The following is a 24,904-nucleotide window of genomic DNA, read 5'->3' as shown; positions in this document are numbered from 1 at the left end:
TAAGGATGTTTTGCTTTCTTATCATATGTGTGTCCACTGGAGTAGAATGTGAAATTTTCTTCAAGAACTTTTCCTTTGCCTTCACAACCTTGACTAACTGTTTGGCCCAAGAGGCCTAGCTTTCAGCTTATCTCAGCTTGGCTTTCGACATGCCTTTCTCAGTAAGCTTAATCATTTCTAGCTTTTGATTTAAAGTGAGAGATGTGTGAATCTTCCTTTCACTTAAATGCTTAGAGGCCATTATAGAGATATTAACTGGCCTAATTTCTATATTGTTGCATTTCAGAGGATAAGGATGTCTGAGCAGAGGAAAAGAGACAGGGGAATGGCCAGTTGGTGGAACAGTCAGCACATACACATTTATTAATTTTGTGGTGCCCCAAAACAACTGCAATAGTAACATCAAAGATCACTGATCACAGATCACCATAACAAATGTAATAATAATGAAAAAATTTGATAGTGTACAAAAATTAGCAAAATGTGACACAGAGACTAGAAGTGAGCAATGCTGTTGGAAAAATGGTGCTGATAGGCTTCTTCACCAGAGGGCTGCCACAGGCCTTCAATTTGTAAAAAATGCAATATATGTGAAGCACAATAAAATGAGGTATGCCTGTATAAAGACTTTTAGCTGTTGACAAATGCAGAAATTAAAGCTCCAAAAAATTTCACTCAGCTGAATAGTGAAAGAGATAATACTGAAATTTAGGTGTCCTGATTCCAAAGTTTATGCTCAAGCTAACAAATGGTAATGTGTTTTCAAGAAAATAAGTGTCAATTTGTATAATGTCAAATTGAAATAAAATTACTTAATTCCAAATTCTAAGTGATAATGCCTGATATTTTTAAAGTACCATAAAATGCATATTTAAAAGGCATTGTCTGAAGTTAACTATGATCATTGCTTTGAACACACTTGTTTCTTCTACTATACTAGCATAATAATATTATTTCAATGATTATTTTAATGATTTTGATTATCAGTGTCCGTAGCTAAGAATCAGAACGTAGGATACATAAGTGAAGTTAGATCACGATCCTAAACAATTTAAAAATATTAGATATATAATTTCTAAGTGTGATAAATATGTAAATAATATTAATACTATTAATAGGTAATATTAAAAGATAATTCCAGATGTTTTTAAAGCTTTATTAGTATAAAGAATAATGAAAATGCCTCTGGATCACTAAGTAACATATTCTACTTCATTTGCATGGAAGCTTTATAATTTTCTTGTTCCTCCAGGCAAAACAACAGAATTGAAAACAAAGATGTTTAAGATGCAGCCTGGCAATACTCAATCTATGACCTTGATATCTTCGTTCTATTTTGAATTAGAACTTATAATAATTTCTTCATTAGCATATGTATACAAAATAATCTTAATATCAAGATTTTGACAGAATAGCATGTTAATGTCACAATAAAGAACATGTATCTTACTGACCTTGAACTTCTTTTTCTCTTTCTTCCCTCATTATACAAACACAGATTACCATAAACATATACAAATTCAGAGATGAGAAGTATGAAAGATGATTAGATCACCAAATCACAACTAAAAATAGCAGTTTTCTAAGATTAGTGAATATGCACTCTATGTCACTATACTCTTAGTTGGAGTAGTAGCTGGTTATTTCTACAAATGTGAGCTTCCCAAGCTAAGAAAACATGAGACCATATATGAATATTGAATTTATTCAATTAGAAATACAGAAAAACAAGTATGTTATGCAAAATGGTTAGTCAAGTGACTAGAAATATTCCTTCAGGATCACAAATAAAATCTTCAAATTTTTGCAAGAACTGAATTGGTTGATACAATTGACAATTCCTTATATTAATGCCCCCCCCAAATGATATTACCATTAGGTTTTATTTTAATAATTTCTATTCATTAAAAAGCCTGTTAAAATAACTGATTATCCTATTTGGACTATAGAATGTAGACTCTCTGGTTAAAGTACTAAGTATCTAAAATGATATTTTATGAATTTAGAATTATATAATGTAGTTTTAATTATCTTTTGCTAAAACTACTCAAGAAAAATCATTTAAGTATAGTTTGAGAATTATCATTTCAAAGAAGTATTGGAAATACTTTTTCATTCAAAGAAATGTTTACTTACTCTGCAACAGTTTAATTCCTCTGCTGTAAGGATGATTGTACCACATTTCTTCCCTGGAATTCCTCTAAAACAACAAAAAGCATACTTAAATACGATGATATTTTATATTAATAGGATATAATATAAATGTATATTAAATATATATTTTATTTTTATATAATCAAACAAAAAGCATACTACTAATAGGTGGGCTCTAACAAAATATATTCCTAGTTTCAAATTTGAGTTTATCCTATAGATCCACATTTATTGATAAAGCTAAACTTTGAGCACTTTCAACATGTCAGTCCTTTGCCCAAGAATCTTCAATAGCTTCACACTGCCTATCATATATAATTAATATAATATAATGTAGTATCTATAATATAAAATATTCTCCCATGACTTCTAAGATTTCTATTATGTGATTAAAACGTATTCCTAATCTTGGTTTTCAATATTTCTTTCTTCTTTCATCAACATGGTTATTTATTTGGGCTTATTTTTGCTCTGTGCCAATTCCCACACCTTGGCATACCATAGTGTGTTAAACTCTTCCCTATTCTGCCCCAAACTTTCTACATCCCCAGAGGAAGTTTTACTTGTTCCAGGAACCCTTATCCCAGTCAACCTTACACAAAACTTGGCCTTTTCTGTGCTCCTATTGACATTAAAGTCAGTACCACAGGTTTAGCATTTAATTATTACTAAATTGTTACAAGCACATATTTTTTACCCTTCTTTCCCCAAGTTGATTATAAACTCTATAAGAGCAAAATTCATGTTATAAACCTCTTGTAAACTGACAGATTTAAATATCTATACATAACAGGCACTCAATATATTAGGAAAACATATAATACATAAGCAAAATTAAGCAAAGCAAAACTTCCACCCAATTTTCTTTCTAAACATCTATGCAATATTTATGCTCATATAGTTTCCAGCTGACACCAAGAGCAAAGTGCACTAGGATAATGCAAGGTATGTGCATGGTTTCCTGCTTTACCTGAGGGAATACAGAGACAAGTCCAAGAGAAGCTTCCAAAGAGTAATCCTAATGCTCTAAAGGTATACTTCATGCTTCTTTTGTCCTATCACTAATCATAGCTCAGACTCTTCTGTTTTTCCTAGGAACTACAAATTGTGGAATTAGAGCCAAACAAGTGTTTTTGTCCTCAAGAATATGATTCAACTCCAATAATCTATGCCAGTTTGTATGTGACATTTTCTCCAGGTTTTTATGACTAAGAGATCAATTAATTTATCTTTGCATGTTTTTTCATAGAATATTAAACACCTTTTTTTTAATGCAAGACAAAATTTAATAAGTGCATAAGCATTTAGTAGACTGGTCACAATAAAAAAGAAGATTCTTACTGAAATAACAATGGGGTGCAATTTTACATGTTTTAAGTTATCAGTCATTGAAAGAGATGATGCTCTCCAGTACAGGCTGTGTTGGGAGAACTTGCATATGCACTAACTGCAGGTGGCAATGCAGATAATAACTGTCATTTGAAGAAAATACATACATCATTTTTAGCATCCCTCCATTGTCAGTAATCAGTTATTTTTTCTAATCCAGCTGTACTTTCTTCTCCTTTTTTTTTTTTTTTGTGAATCACAAGATTTACACTCTCAGCATTACAGCAAGCTAAAACACCCTGACTGAGCATCTACCTGAAAATAATTTAAAATACTGAATAAAATTTGCAAAAAGTATTTATAAATGGTCCAATAACCTGGCAAGAAAAGTAAGAACCAATTAGAAACTGAAGATGGAAAGCCAGAAAGACAAACAGAGGTAAACCCTGGAGAGTTTAATCTTGGGCTTTTTTTTTTTAATAGGTTTTTATTGGAGTATAATTGCTTCACAATACTGGGTTAGTTTCTGTTGTACAACAAAGTGATTCATCCATATGGATACATATATCCTCATAACCCCTCCCACTTGAACCTCCCTCCCACCATCTCTATCCCACATCTCTAGGTCATTGCAAAGCACCAAGCTGATCTCCCTGTGCTATGTTGCTGTTTCCCACTAGCTAACCATTTTACATTCAGTAGTGTATATATGTCAATGCTACTCTCACTTCACTGCAGCTTCCCCCTCCACCTACTGTGTTCCCAAGTTCTTTCTCTATGTCTACATCTTTATTCCTGCCCTGCCACTAGGTTCATCAGTACCATTTTTTTGGTTTGTTTTTTAGATTCTATATATATATGTGTTAGCATACGGTACTTGTTTTTCTCTTTCGGACTTCACTCTGTATGACAGACTCTAGGTCCATCCACCTCACTACAAATAACTCAATTTCATTTCTTTTTATGGCAAGTAATATTCCATTGCATATATGTGCCAAATCTTCCTTATCCATTCATCTGTCAATGGACATTTAGGTTGGTTCCATGTCCTGGCTATTGTAAATAGAGCTGCAGTGAACATTGCGGTACATGTCCCTCTTTGAATTATGGTTTTCTCATGGTATATGCCCAGTAGTGGGATTGCTGGATCATTTGGTAGTTCTATTTTTAGCTTTTTAAGGAATTTCCATACTGTTCTCCATAATGGTTATATTAATTTATGGATCCTTAGAGCATAAAGGTGAGAGACCAAAAAAAAAAAAAAAATGTGAGGGAGTACTCACAAGGTGGAGAATTCAATAAATAAACAACTCATAGCATAAAGCTTAGATCACAATGACTATATTGCCTGAATGTAGCATAAATTAGATGTAAACATTTACTTTGGAGGGACCCACAAAATAAATCCATGCCTTAAAATGTGGTGATTAATGAAAGAGAAAAAATATATCCTAATAATTCAGACCTTAACCAGGCTTGCTGCCTTAATTTTAACTCCCTAGGCAATTACAAACTTCAAACCAAGAATTCAGCTTAATTCAAGTGATCACAGTTAGTTGGTAAGTACAAAATCTCTCTGGAAGAATTTGCCTTCAAACTAAATCTCAAAATACTATCACATTAAAAGTTTAAAAATATGTATGAGCTTATTCTAAAATATCTCAAAACCCTAAGAAAAAATGTACCATGTTTTAAAGTCTCCAGAAAAAGCAGGCTGCTGAATCTAACACAGACTTAGAACCCTAAAAATATTATGCATAATATACACAATGTAAGTATGCATAATATACAGAGAAGAATGGAAATATGAGGAACTAGCAAAGAACTATAAAACAATCAAGAATATATGGAGAAAAAAATAGGACTTATAGAAATAATGTAGAGACTGTAGATGGATTTAACAGCAGATTAGACACAGCAGAAGAATTAGTGAACTGAAAGATGGATATAAAGAATTTATCACTAATGCAGCATGGAGAGGCTGATATGGGAAAAATTGCAAAGAGGTTTAGTGACATAGAGGGAAAAGGTAAACGTTTTAATGTACATCTAAGCAGAGGTCCAGAAGGAGAAGAAAAAATGAATAGAGGAGATGCAATATTTGAAGAGAGAATGGCCAGGAAACTGCTAGAACTGTTGAGAAACATCAATTTCCAGATTCAAAAAGTCCAATGAATTTCAAGGAGCATAAATAAAAGTACATTTATACCTATACACATATTAAGGACATGTCAAAACACCAGAGCTAAAATGGCATATTTTCAAAGGAGCCAGAGAGAAAAGACAGATGACCTACAAAGATAAGAATGTTAAATTAAGAGCTGACTACTCAGAAGGAACATTGGAAGCTATAAGACAATTGAAAAAATATTTTGAATGGTTTTGAAAGAAAATAACTATCATTCTAGGATTTTATATAGTATATCTCTTTTAAGAACAAGTATGAACTACAGGTATTTTTAAACAAAATAGAATTGAGTGAATTTACAGCCAAGCACATTTTCTTGAGGAATTTCTAAAGGATGGACTTCAAACTTAAGGAGAATGATCAAACATGAGATGAATGAAGAAACAATAAGGGAAGTGGTAAATATGAAAAACCTTAATAAATATTGACTTAAAATCTTAATGAATATTATTGATAAGAAAATCAATAACAGTAATGTTATAAACTAAAATAAAAAATACAAATGATAATGATAGCATTGATCAGGAGGGTGAGAATTTAAGTTAAAATCTTAACTTAAAGATTTTAAGGAAGAAAGTAAAAGATTCTTTAAAGTAAATAGAATTTGATAAATTAGGTAAATATATTAGAAATTCCTAGGAAACTACAATTTTTAAGGACTTTGTAATCTAAAGGTTAGAAAAGAAAGATTGTGAAATGGTGTTTTAAAAATATAACCAATTCAAAAGAAACTAAAGAAAAAAAAAAGTGTGAAGCACATGAGAAGCACTAAATAAGTGATCGAAATAAATCCAGAGCAACAGTTACAAAAGTACATGTTAATGAACTAAATGCTACAGATTAGAAACAAAGACTGTCATTCTGTATAAAAAATAAAATTCATACATAGCTATTTACAACAGACATTAGAATTTAAGAATCTAGAATATTCAAAGAATGGAAAAATACACTAAAGGAAAAAGAAAAAAAAAAAACTAACCCTAATGAAAACCAGTGTACCCACATTAATAGCAAACATGTAAATTTTAAATTTAGAAAAGACTGCCAGAAATCATTACTGTGTAATAATAAAAGGTTCAATTAATTAGGAAAATACAATAATCTCAATACTATATGCATCTAACATTATAGTTCCAAAATATATAAACAACTAACCATACAACAAAAGGACAGATTATGTTGAGCAATTTTAACCTGGTAAGTACCACATTGGTCAGTGATCAATGTTAACAATCACCAATGATAAGTCACGTTGATATCATGTACCACTGATATGATGTAATAAGAAGGGCATTTCACCACTGTAGTCTTCCCCTCCAAACATGTAACACCAATCTAAGCATGAGAAAAATATGAAACCACCCCAATTTGAAGAACATTCTACAAAATATCTGACTCGTACTTCTCAAAACTGCCAAAGTCATCCAAATCATGGAAGGACTTAAAAATTGTCACATAACAGAGGATACTAGAAGATAGGATGACTAAATGCAAAGAGGTATCCTGAAGTGAATTCTGATATAGAAAAATAACAGTAGTGGAAAAACAAGTGAAATTCAAGTAAAGTCTGTAGTTTAATAGTTGTATCAACATTGTTATACTAGTTTTTTCAAATATACCATGTTAACCTAAGATATTAATGTTAGAGGAAACTGGGTGAGGGATATACAAAATTCTCTGTAGGATTTTCCCAATTTTTCTGTAAATCTGAAGTTCTTATTAAAAACAAGGCAAGGCATAAAAAGACAAAGACAAGCTGAGTAACTATTCTAGGTTAAAAGAGACTAAAAATTAGGACAACTAAATCCAATGTAAAATTTTTGATTAAGTTTTAGACTGGGGATATAGAGCTATAAAAATTGGGACAACTGTTGAAATTTGAATATGGAGTGTGGATTAGATAACTTCATTGTAAAGTTTCCTAATTTTGATTATCATATTGTGATTCTGTAAGAGAACACCCTTATTAAGAAATACACACTCACTTTGTTTATGGTTTCCTTTGCTGTTCAAAAGCTTTAAAGTTTAATTAGGTCCCATTTGTTTACTTTTATTTTCAGTACTCTAGGACAGCGGTCTCCAACCCCCAGGCTGTGGGCTGGTACTGGCCCGTGGCCTGTTAGGAACAGGGCCCCACAGCAAGGGGAGAGTAGTGGGTGAGAGACTGAAGTTTCATCTGCCCTACCCATAACTCCCCATTGCTTGCATTAGAGCCTGAACCATCACCCCCACTGTCCATGGAAAAACTGTCTTCCAGGAAACCGGCACCTGGTGCCAAAAAGGTTGGGGATGGCTGCTCTAAGAGGTGGATCAAAGAAAGAAAACGAAGTGACTGACAAGAGATTAATCTCCAAATACACAAACAGCTCATGCAGCTCAATATCAAATAAACAAACAGCCCAAACAAAATTGGGTGGAGGGGCTTCCCTGGTGGCGCAGTGGTTGAGAGTCTGCCTGCCAATGCAGGGGACACGGGTTCGTGCCCCGGTCCGGGAAGATCCCACAGGCCTAAGAGTGGCTGGGCCTGTGAGCCACGGCCACTGAGTCTGCGCGTCCAGAGCCTGTGCTCCACAATGGGAGAGGCCACAACAGTGAGAGGCCTACGTACAGCAAAAAAAAAAAACAAAAAAAATTGGGTGGAAGATCTACACATTTCTCTAGAGAAGACATACAGATGGCCAAAAAGCACATGAAAAGATGCTCTACATCACTAATTATTAGAGAAATGCAAATCAAAATTACAGTTAGGTATCACCTCACACCAGTTAGAATGGCCACCACCAAAAAATCTATAAACAATAAATGCTAGAGAGGGTGTGGAGAAAAGGAAACCCTCTTACACTGTTGGTAGGAATGCAAATTGGTAGAGTCACTATAGAGAACAGTATGGAGGTTCCTTAAAAAAGTAAAAATAGAGCTACCATATGATCCAACAATCCCAGTCCTTGGGCATATATCTGGAGAAGACCATAATTTGAAAAGATACATGCACCCCAATGTTCATTGCAGAACTATTTACAATAGCCAAGACATGGAAGCAACCTAAATGTCCATCAATGGATGAGTGGATAAAGAAGATGTGGTACATATATACAGTGGAATATTAGCCATAAAAAAGAATGAAATAATGCCATTTGCATCACCATGGATGGACCTAGAGGTTGTCATACTGAGTGAAGTAGGTCAGACAAAGACAAATATCATAATATCGCCTATATGTGGAATATTAAAAAATGGTACAAATGGACTTATTTATAAAACAGAAATAGAGTCACAGATGTAGAAAAAATCATATGGTTACAAAGGGGGGAAAAGGGGGGAGGGATAAATTGGTAGATTGGGATTGACATATGCACACTACTGTATATATAACACAACTATTAAGAACCTACTGTATAGCACAGGGAACTCTACTCAATACTCTGTAATGGAAATGTATATGGGAAAAGAATCTAAAAAAGAGTGGATATATATATATATATATATTTGACTGATTCACTTTGTTGTACAGCAGAAACTAACACAACGTTGTAAATCAACTATACCCCAATAAAAATTAATGTTAAAAAAAGAAATACACACTCAAGTATGTAGAGGAAAGGGGGCACAATGTCTCTGACAACGTTTCCAAATTACTCTCAGATGGTTCTGAAAAAAAATATAAAACTGGAATATGAGAGTGGTGGATGAGAGGGAGGGAAGTGGGAAAGAAAATGATAAAGCAATATGACAAAGTTAACATCTGTCAAAAGTAAACATTCTGGATAAAGGGCATACAAGAGTTTCTGGTAATAATCTAGTAAATATTCTGTACAATTGAAATTATATCAAAATATAAATTTACCCCCCAAACCAATTTTGAAAAGTTTCCTGTAATTGTATTTCCTATTTTTGTGGCACAGAGAAAGAATAATAGAACCCATCCCCCAAACAAAGATATTATTCGAGTATTATTAGAAATGAGTAATCCTTTCCAGAACTGAGCACATGAAGAAAAAATGGCCTCTGAGAGACTGGGTGGTTTGTTTTGGTTTGATTTGGTTTGTTTTGCCTTTTGATTGTTACAGTTGAGTTTTTTCCTAACTGTAATATTTTTGCATATCTCTTACTACTTCTCAATTACCACTTCTCCACTGCCTTTAGTAGCTTCATATTTTTACACTGTTCCTTGGCTTACTGCAGTTTTCTTATTCCTAACTGATCTCAGGCTGTTATGCCCTTAATTTATGCTCTCCATTAATAGAAACTGATCTGATTATGAATTCCAATCATGAAGCCTTCCATTTTCTAGTGGCTCTATATAGGTCCTACAATAATTTCAAACATTAATTACAACAAAATAATCATCATAAAATGCAGCCACTGTTAAGTCTCTTATTTCATCATTTCTGCCACTTATCAATAGGGCCACCCTTTTAGATCCTGAAATCAGAACAGATGTTTTATTTGACTCTGCCTTCACCTGTAAAACTCTACCAAGTCAAAGACCATCTTTCATCTCAGTGATTTCTACTTTTTTTTTTTCTGCAGGGAAGGGAGTGCCACACGGCTTGTGGGATCTTACTTCCCTCACTACAGATTAAACCCACACCCTCAGCAGTGAAAGAGCATAGCCCTAACCACTAGACTGCCATGGAATTCTCTCAAAATTTGTTTTAACTTATGAAACATTTACTAAGATTGACCATATACTATGTCATAGAACATTTAGTAAAATACATCACATTTATCAACAAAAATATTTGAGTCTGAGATTAATGACAAAAGGCAATTTTTACAACATTTCTGAAACCTCAATTATCAAAAAAAATAAATAATAGGATATTTAGAATTGCACAATAATAAAGATAACACCTTTACTAATTGGATGGTATTAGTTTAGTATTTTGTATGCAAATATATGAACAAAATGGTATTAAACAAAAATCCAGCAGTGTAATAAAAAAGATAATATATCAATACAATAATAGTAGGAAACGTCAATACTCTACTTTCACAATATAGAACTGAACAGAAGATCAATAAAGAGAGGACTTGAACAATACTACAGACCAACTGCACCTAACAGACATTTACAGCACACTCCACCCAACAACCACAGAACACACATTCTTCTCAAGTGTACACAGAACATTCTCCAGGAGAGGCCACATGTTAAACCACAAAACAAATCTTAACAAATTTAAGAAGCTTGAAATTCTATAAAGTATATTTTCCAATAACACTGGAAAAAACTTAGAAATAACTAGTGGAAGGAAAATTAGAAAATACACAGATTATGTAGAAATTAAACAGCACACTCTTAAACAACCAATGGGTCAAAGAAAAAGTCACAAGAGAAATTAGAAAATACCTTGAAAAAAATGAAAATGAAAACACAACATACCAAAACATATGGGATGCTGTGAAAGCAGTGGCAAGAGGGAAGTTTACAGTTGAAAATGCATGTATAAAAAAAAGTAAAAAAAGACTATAAATCAACAACCTAACTTTATACCTCAAAGAACTAAAACAACAAAAACAAAAAACCAAAAAAAGCACAAGAAAAAAGTAAACTTAAAGCTAGCAGAAGGAAATAAATAATAAAGATTGGAGCAGAAATAAAGGAAACAGAGAATATAAAAATACCAAAAATTCAATAAAAGAGTTGACTTTTTAAAAAGATGAACAAAATTGAAAAACCCTTCGTGAGACAAAGAAAAAAAGAGAAAACTCAAATAAAATCAGAAACAAAAGAAGTGCCATTACAACGAATGCCACAGATATAAAAAAAGATTTTAAGAGAATACTATGAATAATTTTAGGCCAACAAACTGGATAGCCCAGAATAAATGTATAAATTCCTAGAAACACATGATTTGCCAAGACTGAATCATAAAGAAATATAAAATCTGAACAGACCAATAACTAGTAAGGAGACTAAATCAGTAACCAAACAGCTGTCAGCAAAAAAAGGCCTAGGACCAAATGGCTTCACTGAAGAATTCTTTCAAACATTTAAAGATGAATTAACATTAATTTTCCTAAAACTCTTCCAATAAATTGAAAAGGGTTTGGGGGGGTGTGCATTTCCAAGTTCATTCTATAAAGCCAGCATTATCCTGATACCAAAATCAGACAAAGACAACACAAGAAAACTACAGACAAATATCCCTGATGAATATTAATGCAAAAATCCTAAGCAAAACACAAGCAAACTGAATTCAACAGCACATCAACAGGATTATACACCATGACCAAGTGCGATTTATTCCTGGAATGCCAGGATGGCTCAGGCATTAAAATAAATTTAACATATCACAGTAACAGAATAAAAACAAAACCATGTGATTATCTCAATTGGTGCAGAAAAAGCATTTGACAAGATTCAACACCCTTTCATGATAAAAACACTCAGCAAACTAGGAATAAAAGGTAATTACATCAACATAATAATAACCATTTATGAAAAGCACAGAAGTAACTTCATACACAGTGATAAAATATTGAAAGCTCTTCCTCTAAGATCATGAAAAGGAAAGATACCCACCTGGCTACCTCTATTCAACACCACAATGGAAGTTCTAGCCAGAGCAATTAGGGAAAAAAAAAAAAAAAAAGTAAAAGGCATCCAAATTGAAAAGGAAGAAGTAAAACTACTTCTGTTTGCAAATGACATAATCTTATATGCACAAAGCCCTAAAGAGTACACATTAAAAAAAAAAAATCTGTTAGAACTAATAAACAACTACAGCAAAGTTGCAGGATAAAAAGTCAACATAAAAATAAGTTGTGTTTAAAAAAAAAAAAGAGAAAACTAAGTTGTGTTTCTATATACTAATAATGAACAAACCAAAAAACAAATTAAGAAAAATTCAATTTACAATAGCATTAAAATAATTTTAAAATTAAGAATAAAAGTTACCAAGGAGGTGAAAGACTTTTACACTGAAAACTATAAAACATTGCTGGAAGAAATTAAGGAAGACACATAAACAGAAATATATTCTGTGTTCATGGCTTGCAAGAGACATGTTAAGATTTTCATACAACCAAAGCAATCTACAGATTCAACATAATCTCTATCAAAATCCCACTGGAAAATTTTTAAAGAATTAAACTGTAAAATTCATCCAAAAATTCATGAAATCTCAAGGGACTTCGAATAGCCAAAACAATTTTGAAAAAGAACAAAGTTAGAGGACTCACATTTCCTGATTCCAAAACATATTACAAAACTATAGTAATCAAAACAATATGGTACTGGCATAACAACTGACAAATAGGCATATGAAATACAACAGAAATCTGAGAAATAAACCCTAACATATATGGTCAAGTGATCTTCAAAAAGTATCCCAACCAATGACATTCAATGAGGGAAGTATATTTTCTACAACAAATAGTGTGGGGAAAACTGTATAACCTCATAGAAAAGAATGAAGTTGGACCTTTATTTTACACCATGCATAAGAATCAACTCAAAATAGATTAAAGACTTAAACAAAAGGCCTAAAATTATAAAACATAGAGAAAAACATAGGGGAAAAACTTCATGACATTGGTCTTGACTGATTTCTTGGACATAACAGAAAAGTATACCAAAAATAGACAAATGGGATTACATCAAACCTAAGAAGCTTTGTAACTCATAGAACATAATAAATAGAGTGAAAAAGGCAACCTATGGGATGGAATGATGTATTTGCAAATCATACATCTAATAAAGGATTAATATCCAAGGTATGTGATAAAGGTTAATATAAACAATTCTACAACCCAATGGAAAAAAATAACATACCCTGATTCAAAAGGGGGAAAATAGAGAAGTGTGGCCAAGATGGCAGAGTGGGAAGACCCTGAGCTCACCTCCTCCCATGAGCACACCAAAATTACAACGATTTACAAAGCAACTATCTACGAGAATAACCTGATACTAGCAAAAATGATTTTCCACAACTAAAGATATAAAGAAAGAACCACAATAAGATGGATATGAAGGGCAAAGACACAGCATAGTCAAGACACATACCACTGTGCATGTGACCCGCAGATGGGAAAATAATCACAATTGCAGAGGTTCTTCCCAAGGAGTGAGTGGTCTAACCGCTACATAAGGCTTCCAACCCAGGGGTCGTACACTGGGAAGACAAGCTCCCAGAATGTCTGGCTTTGAAGGCCAACAGGGTTAGAATATGGGAGAGTCAGAGGGCTGTAGGAAACAGAGACTCTTAAAGGGTAAGTGCAAAATCTCACAAGGTCCAAGTCCCAGCACAAAGGCAATAATTTGAAAGGAACCTAGGTCAGATCCATTTGGTGATCTTGGAGACCCTCCCAGAGAGGCAGCGGGCAAATACAATTCACCCTGGGGACACAGACACTAGTAAGGAGATCAAGCACTTATAAAGTTAGTAGGAAGGTTAAAAAACAAAAGAAGTATAATCATCTATATCCACAAGAAGTAGTTAAAGGATACACAAAACAAAGTGATGTAAAATATGACTCCAAAAACATTAAACATGGGTGTGTGTGTGAAGGAGTAAATATGCAGATTTATTGGACATGTTCAAACTTAACAGGTTATCAACCTAAAATATATAGAGAGAGGGAGAAGGGGAGAGAGAGAGTTATACATGAACTTCATCGTAACTAAAAACTGAAAGATTATGATAAATACATACACAAATAACAGAAATGAATCCAAATATAACCTTAAGTATAGTCATCAAATCAGCAGGGAAGTGAGCAAAAGAAGGAAGGAACAAAAAAGGATAGAAACAACCAGAAAGCAATAAACAAAATGGCAAGAGTTTCATACCTATCAGTAAATAACTTATTTATTTTAAATAAATAATTATTTAAAGTAATTATTTAAATAATTACTTTAAATGTGGGAGTGGCCAAGATGGCTAAGTATAAAGATGCTGAGCTCAAATCCTTCCACGGGTACACCAAGGTTGCAACAATTTGCAGAGTGGCTATTGATGAGAATGGCCAGAAGACTGGCAGAGGAGACCTTCTAAAACTAGAGATGTTGGGAGGGAACCACAGAGAAATGGGTGGGATGGTAAAGATGTGGTATTGTCAGGATCCATAGCCCCAGGTTGGCAAACCACAAAAGGGAGGATAATTGTAATCACAGAATTTCTCCTCAAGGAGCTAGTGAACCCCACGTTGGGCTCTAGAACCCAGGGTCCTGCATTGGAAGATGAGTCCCCAAAATGCTTTGACTTGAAGGCCAGTGAGGCTTGCTTTCAGGAGAGCTGGAAGGCTGGGGGAAACAGAGAATCCACTCTTGAGGGGCACATATAAGATCTCACATGCTCTGGGACCCTAGGCAGAAGGAGTAATTTCAAAGGAGCCTGGGTCAGACCCACCTGCTGATGTTGGAGAGCCTCCCAGAGAGGCAGGAGGCAGTAGGAGATCAACTTGAGGATATGAACACTACTGACAGCCATTTTGGGGAGCTCATTCTACCGTGTAGACACTGGTGCTGGCAAGGACCATTTTGGAATCCTCCCTCAAGCTCCTTAGTGCTGGCACCTGGCTGGGCTACCAGCCTTTAGGCACCAGTACTGGGATGCCTTGGGACAAGTAACTGCCCAGGCAGACACTCAGCAGCAGGCAGGCTGCATTAAGACCCTCCTGAGTCCACAGCCACCTTGGGATATGGCTCTGTCCATCAGAGGGTCTAAGGCTCATCCACAAACATCAGTGCACTGACCCTAGCCCTGTGAACCCCAGGGCCCTGTAAGCCAGAGACACTGGGAGCCAACTCTGCCCACCAGTAGGCCAGCACTAGTCCTGGGACCAGCCTCACCCACCAGTGAGTAGGCACCAGACTCAGGATGCCCTGTGCCCCAGCCCCACCAACCAGTGTACTGAAATAATACTGGATCCCTCCAGGGCCCTGCAGCCAAAGATGCTGTGACTCAGTTCTGCCCACCAGTGGAGTAGCATTTGCTGCAGGACCTGACATCACCCACCAGTGGGCAGGCACCAGCCCTGGGATTCTTGGCTCTCAGACCCAACCAGGAGCAGGAAGAAACCAGCCCTAGGACTACCAAAGCCATGTAACCTCCAGTACCAGGACACAGCCTATACACCAACAGGTGGGCACCAGCCCCGGGACACCATGGGCCCCAGCCTTGCTCAACAGCAGGACAACTCCAGCTCTGAGACCCCCAGACACCTGCAGTGAGAGAATAGAGAACCCGGCCCCACACACCTGTGAGTTGGAACTAGTCCCAGGAACCCCTGGGCTCCAGCACCACCCAAACCCAGGTCCATCAGGCCAAAATCAGCTCTGAGACACCTTGGACCCCTCAGCCAGTTGTCCCAGAATCAAGCCCCACTCACCAGCAGAACAACACCAGCTTGAGGGGCCCCAGGCCCCACAGGCAGCCATATCAGGAAATGGCCACACCCACCAGTGGGCCAACAATAGCCCAGGGACCCTCCAGGGCCCAGCAACTTGCAGTCTTCTGACCCAGCAATACCAGCCAGTGGCTGGCAGCACCCACACAAGGCAGGGCCTGGCAATCAACCAGACCAGGGATCACCGACACCTACCAGACCACCCACAGTAATCAGCCTTCTACACCAGAAGGATCCACAAATAATGGGCATCCCTAAAGCATATAGCTCTGATGACCAGAGGGGAGAGAGTGATGCTGCGACACAAAGGACATCTTCTATAAAAGGCCACATCTCCAAGGTTGGGAAAGGTAACCAACTTACTAGATACAAAAAAATAAAACAATCAAATTAAACAAAACGAGGAATAGAGGAATATCTTCCAAATGAAGGAACAAGATAAAAACTCCAAAAGAAGAACTTAGTGAAGTAGAGATAGGCAATCTACCTTATAGAGTATTCAAGGTAATAATTGTAAAGATGTTCAAAGAACTAGGGAGAAGACTGAATGAACAGAGTGAGAATTTAGAAGTTTTAAACAAAGAGAAAATATAAAGAAGAGTCAAACAGAGATGAAGAAAACAATAACTGAAATAAAAAATACCCTAGAAGTAATCAACAGTAGATTACATGATACAGAGGAATGGATCAGCAAACTGAAAGACGGAGTAGTGGGAATAACAGATTAAAATCAAAAAGAACTTAAAAATGAGAAAATGAGGATAGTTTAAGATATCTCTGAAACAACACTAAGCATACTAACATTCACAATATAGGAGTCCCAGAAGGAGAAGAGAGAAAGAAAGGGGCAGAGAACATATATGAAGACATACTAGCTGAAAACTTCTCTAACCTGGAAAAGGAAACAGATGTCCAGGAATAGGAAGCACAGAGTCTCAAACAGGATTAACACAAAAAGGACCACACCGAGACACACAGTAAATAAAATGGCAAAAATTAAAGATAAAGAGAGAATCTTAGGAGAAGCAAGGGAAAAGCAACAAGTTACTTACAAGGGAACTCCCATAGGCTATCAGCTAACTTTTCAGCAGAAACTCTGCAGGCCATAAGGGAGTGGCACACTATGTTTAAAGTGATGAACGGGAAAAACCTACAACCAAGAATACTCTACCGGGCAAGGCTTTCATTCAGATTTGATGGAGAGATCAAAAGTCTTACAGAGAAGCAAAAGCTAAAAGATTTCAGCACCACCACACCAGATTTACAAAAAATGTTAAGGGACTTCTCTAAGCGAAAAAGGCCACAACTGGAAACATGAAAATTATGAAAGGAAAAATCTCATTGGCAAAGGGAAACATATAGTAAAGGTTGTAAATCAGCTATGTACAAAGCTAGTAGGAAGGTTAAAAGGCAAACGTAGTAAAATCATCTTAACTGCAGCAAGAGATAAAACAAAAAGATGTAAACTATGATGTCCAAAACAGTAAACTTTTGTCAGGGAGTAAAAATGTAGGCTTGTTAAAATGTGTTTGAACTTAAGAGATCAGCAACTTAAAATTACCACAAAAATATATAAATTACTGTGTACACTGTAATGAATATAGTAAATAGCTATGTAATATCCTTGTATAGTGATATATCATAACTAGACTTTTCAAGGGGATCATTTTGAAATGTATAGAAATACCAAAAAACTATGTTGTATAACAGGAACGAACATAATGTTGTAAGTCAGTTATACTTCAAAAACAAACAAATAAACTCATAGAAAAAGAGTTCAGAATTGTGGTTACCAGAGGTGAGGAATGAGGGAATGGGGACTTGAATGAAAGCAATCAAAACTTCCAGGTACAGGATAAATAACTACTAGCGATTTAATGTACAATGTGATGAATATAATTAACACTGCTCTATGTTATATATGAAACTTGCTAAGAGAGAAAATCCTGAGTTCTTATCACAATAGAAACATTATTTTTTCCATTTCTTTAATTTTATATCTATAGTGATGTTGGATATTCATGAAATTTATTGCAATAATCATTTCATGATATATATAAGTCAAATCATAATGCTGTACACCTTAAACTTAAATAGTACTGTATGTCAATTATATCTCAATAAAACTGGAAGAAAAAAATAATTAAATTAAATTGAAATGGACTGAATGCTCCCATCAAAAGACAGAATGGCTGAATGGATAAAAAAAAAAAATATATATATATATATATATATATATATATATATATATATATATATATATATATTTTCAAATTACTAGTGGAGCTACTGCTATATTTTACTTGGTGGAATCATAGGCTTTAAAATATTTTGTATATATTTTAAATATGTACTGTTGCAAATATAATACAGTAATTCTATTTCAAGTTGAGTAAAACTTATTTTTAAATTAATTCCCAATTTTATAAAAACTCTTTGCTAGACATCTCCATTGGTATGGCAATAATGATAATGATGTTGATAACAAATGCTTATCTAGCCTTACTGGATCATATTCAAAATACTTTACATATCTTAACTCATTTAATTCTAATAGCAACTCTATGAGGCTGTTGTTATTCCCATTTTGCAGATGAGCAAACTAAGGCTAAGGAACTTGCCTTAATCATACAGCTAGTAAGTGCAGAGCTGAAATTTGATCCAATGCATTCAGTTCCAAATGCCATGCTCTTAATCAGTAGACTAATGATGACAATATTAATATGTTTTATATATATATATATATATATATATATATATACATACATACATACATATATATATATATATATATATGCTACCTACAAGAGATTCACTTCAGATCTAAACACATAGAGATTGAAAGTGATGGAATGGAAATAGGCATTCCATGCAAATGGACATAAAAAAAAAAGCTGGAGTTAAATACTTATATCAGACAAAACAGAATTTAAAACAAAACAGTAACAAGAGACAAAGAAAGATATTACATAATTATAAAGAAATAAATCCATCAAGAAGATATAATAATTGGAAATATATATGCACCAAACATAGGAGCACCTACATACAGTAAACAAATATTAACAGACATAAAGGGAAAAACTGCAAGTAACACAATGATGGTAGGGGACTTTAACACCCCACTTACAATAATGGAAAGAAAATCCAGATAGAAAATGAAAAAGGAAATATTATCCTTAAATGACACACTGGACCCAATTGACTAAATAAATATATATAGATCATTACAACCAAAGTAACAGAATATGTGTTCTTTTTAGGTGCACATTAACCAGGATGGAACACAAATTTAAGAAGACTGAAATTATATCAAGCATCTTCTCCAACCACCAAGTCATGAAACTAGAAATCAACTACAAAAAAAAAACCTGGAAAAAACATAAACATGTGGAGTCTAAACATCATGCTACTAAACAACCAATGGTTCACTGAAGACACAAAAGAGTTAATCAAAAAGCACCTGGAGATAAATAAAAATGGGAGCACAACATTCCAAAATCTATGGGACCCAGTAAAAGCAGTTGTAAGAAGGAAGTTTACAGTGATACAAGCCTACCTCATAAAACAAGAAAAATCTCAAATAAACAATCTAACTTTACATGTAAGCAACTATAAAACAAAGAGCAAACAAAACCCAGAGTTCATAGAAGGAAAAAAAGATAAAGATCAGAGAAAAAATAAATGAAATAGAGATTTTAAAAAGATAATGGAAAGGCCAATGAAGTTAAAGGCTGGATCTATGAAAAGATAAAATTAATAAACTTTTAACCACACTCATCAAGAAAAAAAGAGAGACAGAATAAATACATAAGTTGAGAAATGAAAGAAGACAAGTTACAACCAACAGCACAGAAATACAAAGGATCATATGGGAATATTACCCAAAAAACTTGTATACCAATAACATGGCCAACCTAGAAGAGATAGATAAATTTCTAGAAATGTAAAATCTCCAAGACTAAATCAGGAAAAATAGAAGAAATGGACAGACTGATTACCAGTAATGAAATTGAATCAGTAATCAAAAAAATTCCCAACAAACAAATGTATAAGATGAGATGGCTTCACAGGTGAATTCTACCAAACATTTGGAGAAGTTAACACCTATCTCTCAATCTGTTCCAAAAATTGAACAGGAAAGCATACTTCAAAATCTGTCTTTGAGTCTGGCATCACCCTGATTCCAAAGTCAAACAAAGACACCACAAAAAAAGAAAATTACATGCCAATATCACTGATGAACCAAAATCCTGAACAAAATATTAGGAAAGCTAATTCAAAAATACATTAAAAGGATCATACCCCTTGATCAGGATTTACCCCAAGGATGCAAGGATGGTTCAATATCTCCAAATCAACTAATGTGGCACACCACATTAACAAATTGAAGAATAAAAATCATGTGATCATCTCAATAGAAAAAGAAAAAGCATCTGACCAGAGAAAAACATCCATTTATGATAAAAACTCTCAACAAGTGGGTATAGAGGCAATAAAACTCAAAATAATAAAGGTCATATATGACAAACACACAGCCAACATAATACTTAGTGGTAAAAGCTAAAAGCAATTTCTTCAAAATTAGGAACAAGACGAGGATGCTCACTTTGCCACTTTTATTCAACACAGTATTGGAAGTTCTTAGCCATAGCAACCAGACAAGGAAACAAAGTAATCCAAACTGGAAAGGAAGAAGTAAAACTACCTCTGTTTGTAGATGACATGATATTTTATATAGAAAATCCTAAAGATGCCATCAGAAATCTGCTAGAACTAATAAATGAAATCAGTAAAACTGCAAGATATAAAATTAATATGCAGAACAAACTATCAGAAAAAGAAATTAAGAAAACAATCACACTGACAATTGCATCAAAACAAAAATACCTAGGGATAAAACTAACCAAGGAAGTAAAAGACTTGTGCTCTGAAAACTATAAGACACTGAGGAAAGAAATTGAAGATGATGCAAACAAATGGAAAGATATACTGTGCTCATGGTTTGGAAGAATTTATATTGCTAAAGTGACTGACCATACTTCCCAAGGCAATCTACAGATTCATTGCAATCCCTATCAAAATACCAATGGCATTTTTCAGAGAACTAAAATAAATAATGCCAAAATATGGACAAACAAAAGATCCCAAATAGCCAAAACAACCTTGAGAAGTAAGAACAAAGCAGAGGTATCATGCTCCCTGATTTCAAATACACTATAAAGCTACAGTAAATAAAACAGTAGTACTGGCACAAAAACAGATCAATGGAACAGAACATAGATCAATGGAAATAAATAGCAAGCCCAGAAATAAACCCATATTTATATGCTCAATTAATCTATGACAAAGGAGGCAAGAACACACAATGGGGAAAATACAGATTCTTCAATAAAAGTGTTGAGAAAACTAGACAGCAAAAGAATAAATCTGGACTACTTAGTCACACCACTAACAAAAATACACTCAAATGGAATAAAGACTGAAATTTAAAACCTGAAATCATAAACCTTATAGAAGAAAACATAGGCAGTACAATCTTTGACATCCATCTTAACAATATTTTTTTTTTGGATCTGTCTCCTCAGGCAAGGGAAACAAAAGCAAAAATAAACAGGTGGGACTACATGAAACTGAAAAGCTTTTGCATAGCAACATAAACTGTCATCAAATAAAAAGACAGCCTACTGAATGGGAGAAAATATTAGCACACAATATATCTCATAAGACCTTAATATACAAAATATATAAAGAAGTCATACAACTCAACATCAATAAAAGCAAACAGCCTGGTCAAAATATGGGTGGAGGACATGAACAGACATTTTTCTAAAGAAGACATACAGATGGCCAATAAGCACATGAAAACACACTCAACACCATTAATTATTAAGGAAGTGCAAATCTAAAACACAGTGAGATACCACCTCACACCTGTCAGAATGGCTATCATTAAAAAGACAACAAATAAGAATTGTTGATGGGGATGTGAGAAATGTGAAATCTCCTGCACTGTTGCTGGGACTGTAATTTGGTGAAGCCACTATGCAAACTGTGTGGAGGTTCCTCAAAAATTAAAAATAGAACTACCAAATGATCCAGAAATTTCACTTGTGGTTTTATCCAAAGAATACAAAATCACTAATTCAAAAAGATAAATGCACAAATTGTAGAACTATTTACAAAATCCAAGATATGGAAGCAACCTAACTGTCCTGTAGATAGACATGTGGATAAAGAAGATGTGGTATATATAGAATACTTAAAAGCTCAGCTTTTATAATATACTTGAAGGTAAGAAAGATGATAAATTCATCTAAGTACTCTCAGTGTCTACTTCAGTGCCTGGTAACCAATGTATTATATTTAAGTATATCTAAATCTTATCAACTCCAAATTTCCAATTCTCATCATCTAAATCAGGTGTGGTTAAGGCTCAGGATGTAATCTACCATAGATCACAGTTCTTCCTATCAGGGACGTCTGTAAAACACCAAATTATCTGTCCTAGCCATACAATACTGGGTCAGACATAGTTATAGACATTCTGGATCAAAAAGGGTGAAAATGTAAGGTAAAATGGAGCCACCAGTTCAAAGAAATTTTGAAATCCATCTGTACAAACTTTATTAGTTTTCCATGATTTGCAGCTCTAACCTCTGGATCATCTCCCTCCTTTTATGAAATGTAGCAAGAGACTGTTGTTGGGTATTTTATCAGCCTGTTTCCTGCCAGTAGAATTGCAGAGGTGGTCCAACAGCCTTCTTTTAGTTCATTCACACTTTCTCTTTCAGTCTAAGCTTGCAGCGTTTCTTCTGGCATAAAATGCTCAAGAGCTTTGTGGGTCTCTTGTGTATATCATGGGGATTCACTTCATGAGATGAGAAGCTCCTCCGCAGATCATTGTTAGAGCACCCTATCTCTATTTCTGACTTCTGCTAAGATAACTGAGGCAACCTACGGGCCACACACTTAATATCTTCAAAGAGCCTTTCCTACAGCTGAATATTTTGATTTTTAGATCACTCTGAAGTTCTAGCACAAGTTACAGAGTCACATCCTCAACCTTTTCTCTAGAGTACACTGACCTTCATTTCAGAGTATTTTGCCATTTGAGTAAGTGGATGGTTTTTCAGCTCATCAAGATTGTATAAAGCAATCTAAGTTCTTCCTATATGTTCTTCAAAATTCTCCCATCTCTACCCATTCCATAATTTTAAAGCCACCCTACACTTTTAGGAGTTTCTTATGGCTGCACCTCACTTCTAGCTACCAAAATAAGTACAGATGACCTTGGAGAACACAGATTTGAACTGTGCAGGTCCATTTCTATGAGGATATTTTTTTCAATAAATACATACTACAGTACTACATGATCCACAGTTGGTTGAATCCGAGGATGCAGAAACTTGGAAATGAAGGGCTGACTGCAAAGTTACATGCGGATTTTCGACTCTTCAGAGTGTTGGTACCCCTAATCCCTAGATTATTTAAGGGTCAACTGTATTAATTAACTATTCCTTCCATAACAAATTACCATAAACTCAGTGGCTTAAAACAACACCCATTCACTGTCTGACAGTTCTGTAAGTCAGAATCGCAACAGTCTCAGCTGGTTACTGTGCTTAGGGTTGCACAAGGCTGACATCAAAGTGTCAACTAGCCTGGGTCCTACTTTCTACAGGATCTGCGAGAAAATTAACTTCCAAGCTCCTTCAGGTTTTTGGCAGAATTAATTTCCGTTCATGATTTCCATGTGGTCCCCTACCTCTTCAAGCCAGTAAAGGTGAGTCAGGTCCTTCTCATGCTCTAAACCTCTGTGACTTCCCCATATGTTGCATCTTTCTCACTTTCTATTCTGCCTTTCTCTTCTGCTTTTCAGGGCTCATGTAATTACAATGAAACCTCCTAAATAATTCATGATAACCTCCCTATCATTTAAAAAATTTTATTGGAATATAGCTGATTTACAATATTGTGTTAGTTTCAGGTAAGCAGCAAAGTGAATCAGTTACGCATGCACATATAGCAACTCTTTTTTTAGATTCTATTCCCATATAGGCCATTACAGAGTAATGAGCAGGTGCTTATTAGTTATCTATTTTATATATAGTAGTATTTATGTCAATCCCAATCTCCCAATTTATCCCTCTCCCCAACCCTCTGGTAACCATAAAGCTGTTTTCTACATCTGTAAGCTTATTTCACTTTTGTAGATAAGTTCATTGGACCCTTTCTTAGATTCCAAATATAAGTGATATCATATGATATTTGTCTTTCTCTGTCTGACTTACTTCACTCAGTATAACAACCTCTATGTCCATCCATGTTGCTGCAAGTAGCGTTATTTCATTTTTTTAAGGCTGAGTGATATTCCATTGTGTATATTTACCCAATCTTCTTTATCCATTCCTCTGCCAAAGGACATTTAGGTTGCTTCCATGTCCTGGATACTGTGAATAGTGCTGCAATGAACACTGGGGTGCATGTATCTTTTAAAATTATGGTTTTCTCTGGATATACGCCCAGGATTGGGATTCTTGGATCACATGTTAGCTCTATTTTCAGTTTTTTTAAGGAATATCCATAATGTTCTCCATAGTGATTTTACCACTTCACATTCCCACCAACAGTCTAGGAGGGTACCCTTTTCTCCAAACCTTCTCCAGCATTTATTGTTTGTAGGTTTTTTGATGATGGCCATTCCAACCAGTGTGAGTTGATACCTCATTGTAGTTTTTATTTGCATTTCTCTAATAATTAGTGATGTTAAGCAACTTTTAATGTGTTTTCTGGCCAACTGTATGTCTTCTTGGGAGAAATGTCTATTTAGGTCTTCTGCCCATTTTTTGATTGGGTTGTTTGTTTTTTTAGATA

At 34.7% G+C, this 24,904-nt stretch overlaps 1 protein-coding gene across 1 annotated transcript in view; it reads right to left on the bottom strand.

The window, feature by feature from the left end:
* The window catches only part of CPNE8 (copine 8), a 302,127-nt gene that overhangs the window by 172,853 nt on the left and 104,370 nt on the right, over positions 1-24,904 (bottom strand). Inside the window, exon 6 of the mRNA XM_007459917.1 lies at positions 2,137-2,200. The gene's annotated coding sequence lies outside the window, so the exon portion shown is untranslated. The remainder of the gene's footprint in view (positions 1-2,136; positions 2,201-24,904) is intronic.

This window comes from Lipotes vexillifer, unplaced genomic scaffold (assembly GCF_000442215.2).
Source record: "Lipotes vexillifer unplaced genomic scaffold, Lipotes_vexillifer_v1.1 scaffold2018, whole genome shotgun sequence".
Taxonomy (NCBI): domain Eukaryota; kingdom Metazoa; phylum Chordata; class Mammalia; order Artiodactyla; family Lipotidae; genus Lipotes; species Lipotes vexillifer.
The sequence above is the reverse complement of the archived record's forward strand: the minus strand, read 5'-3'. Positions and strand labels throughout refer to the sequence as shown.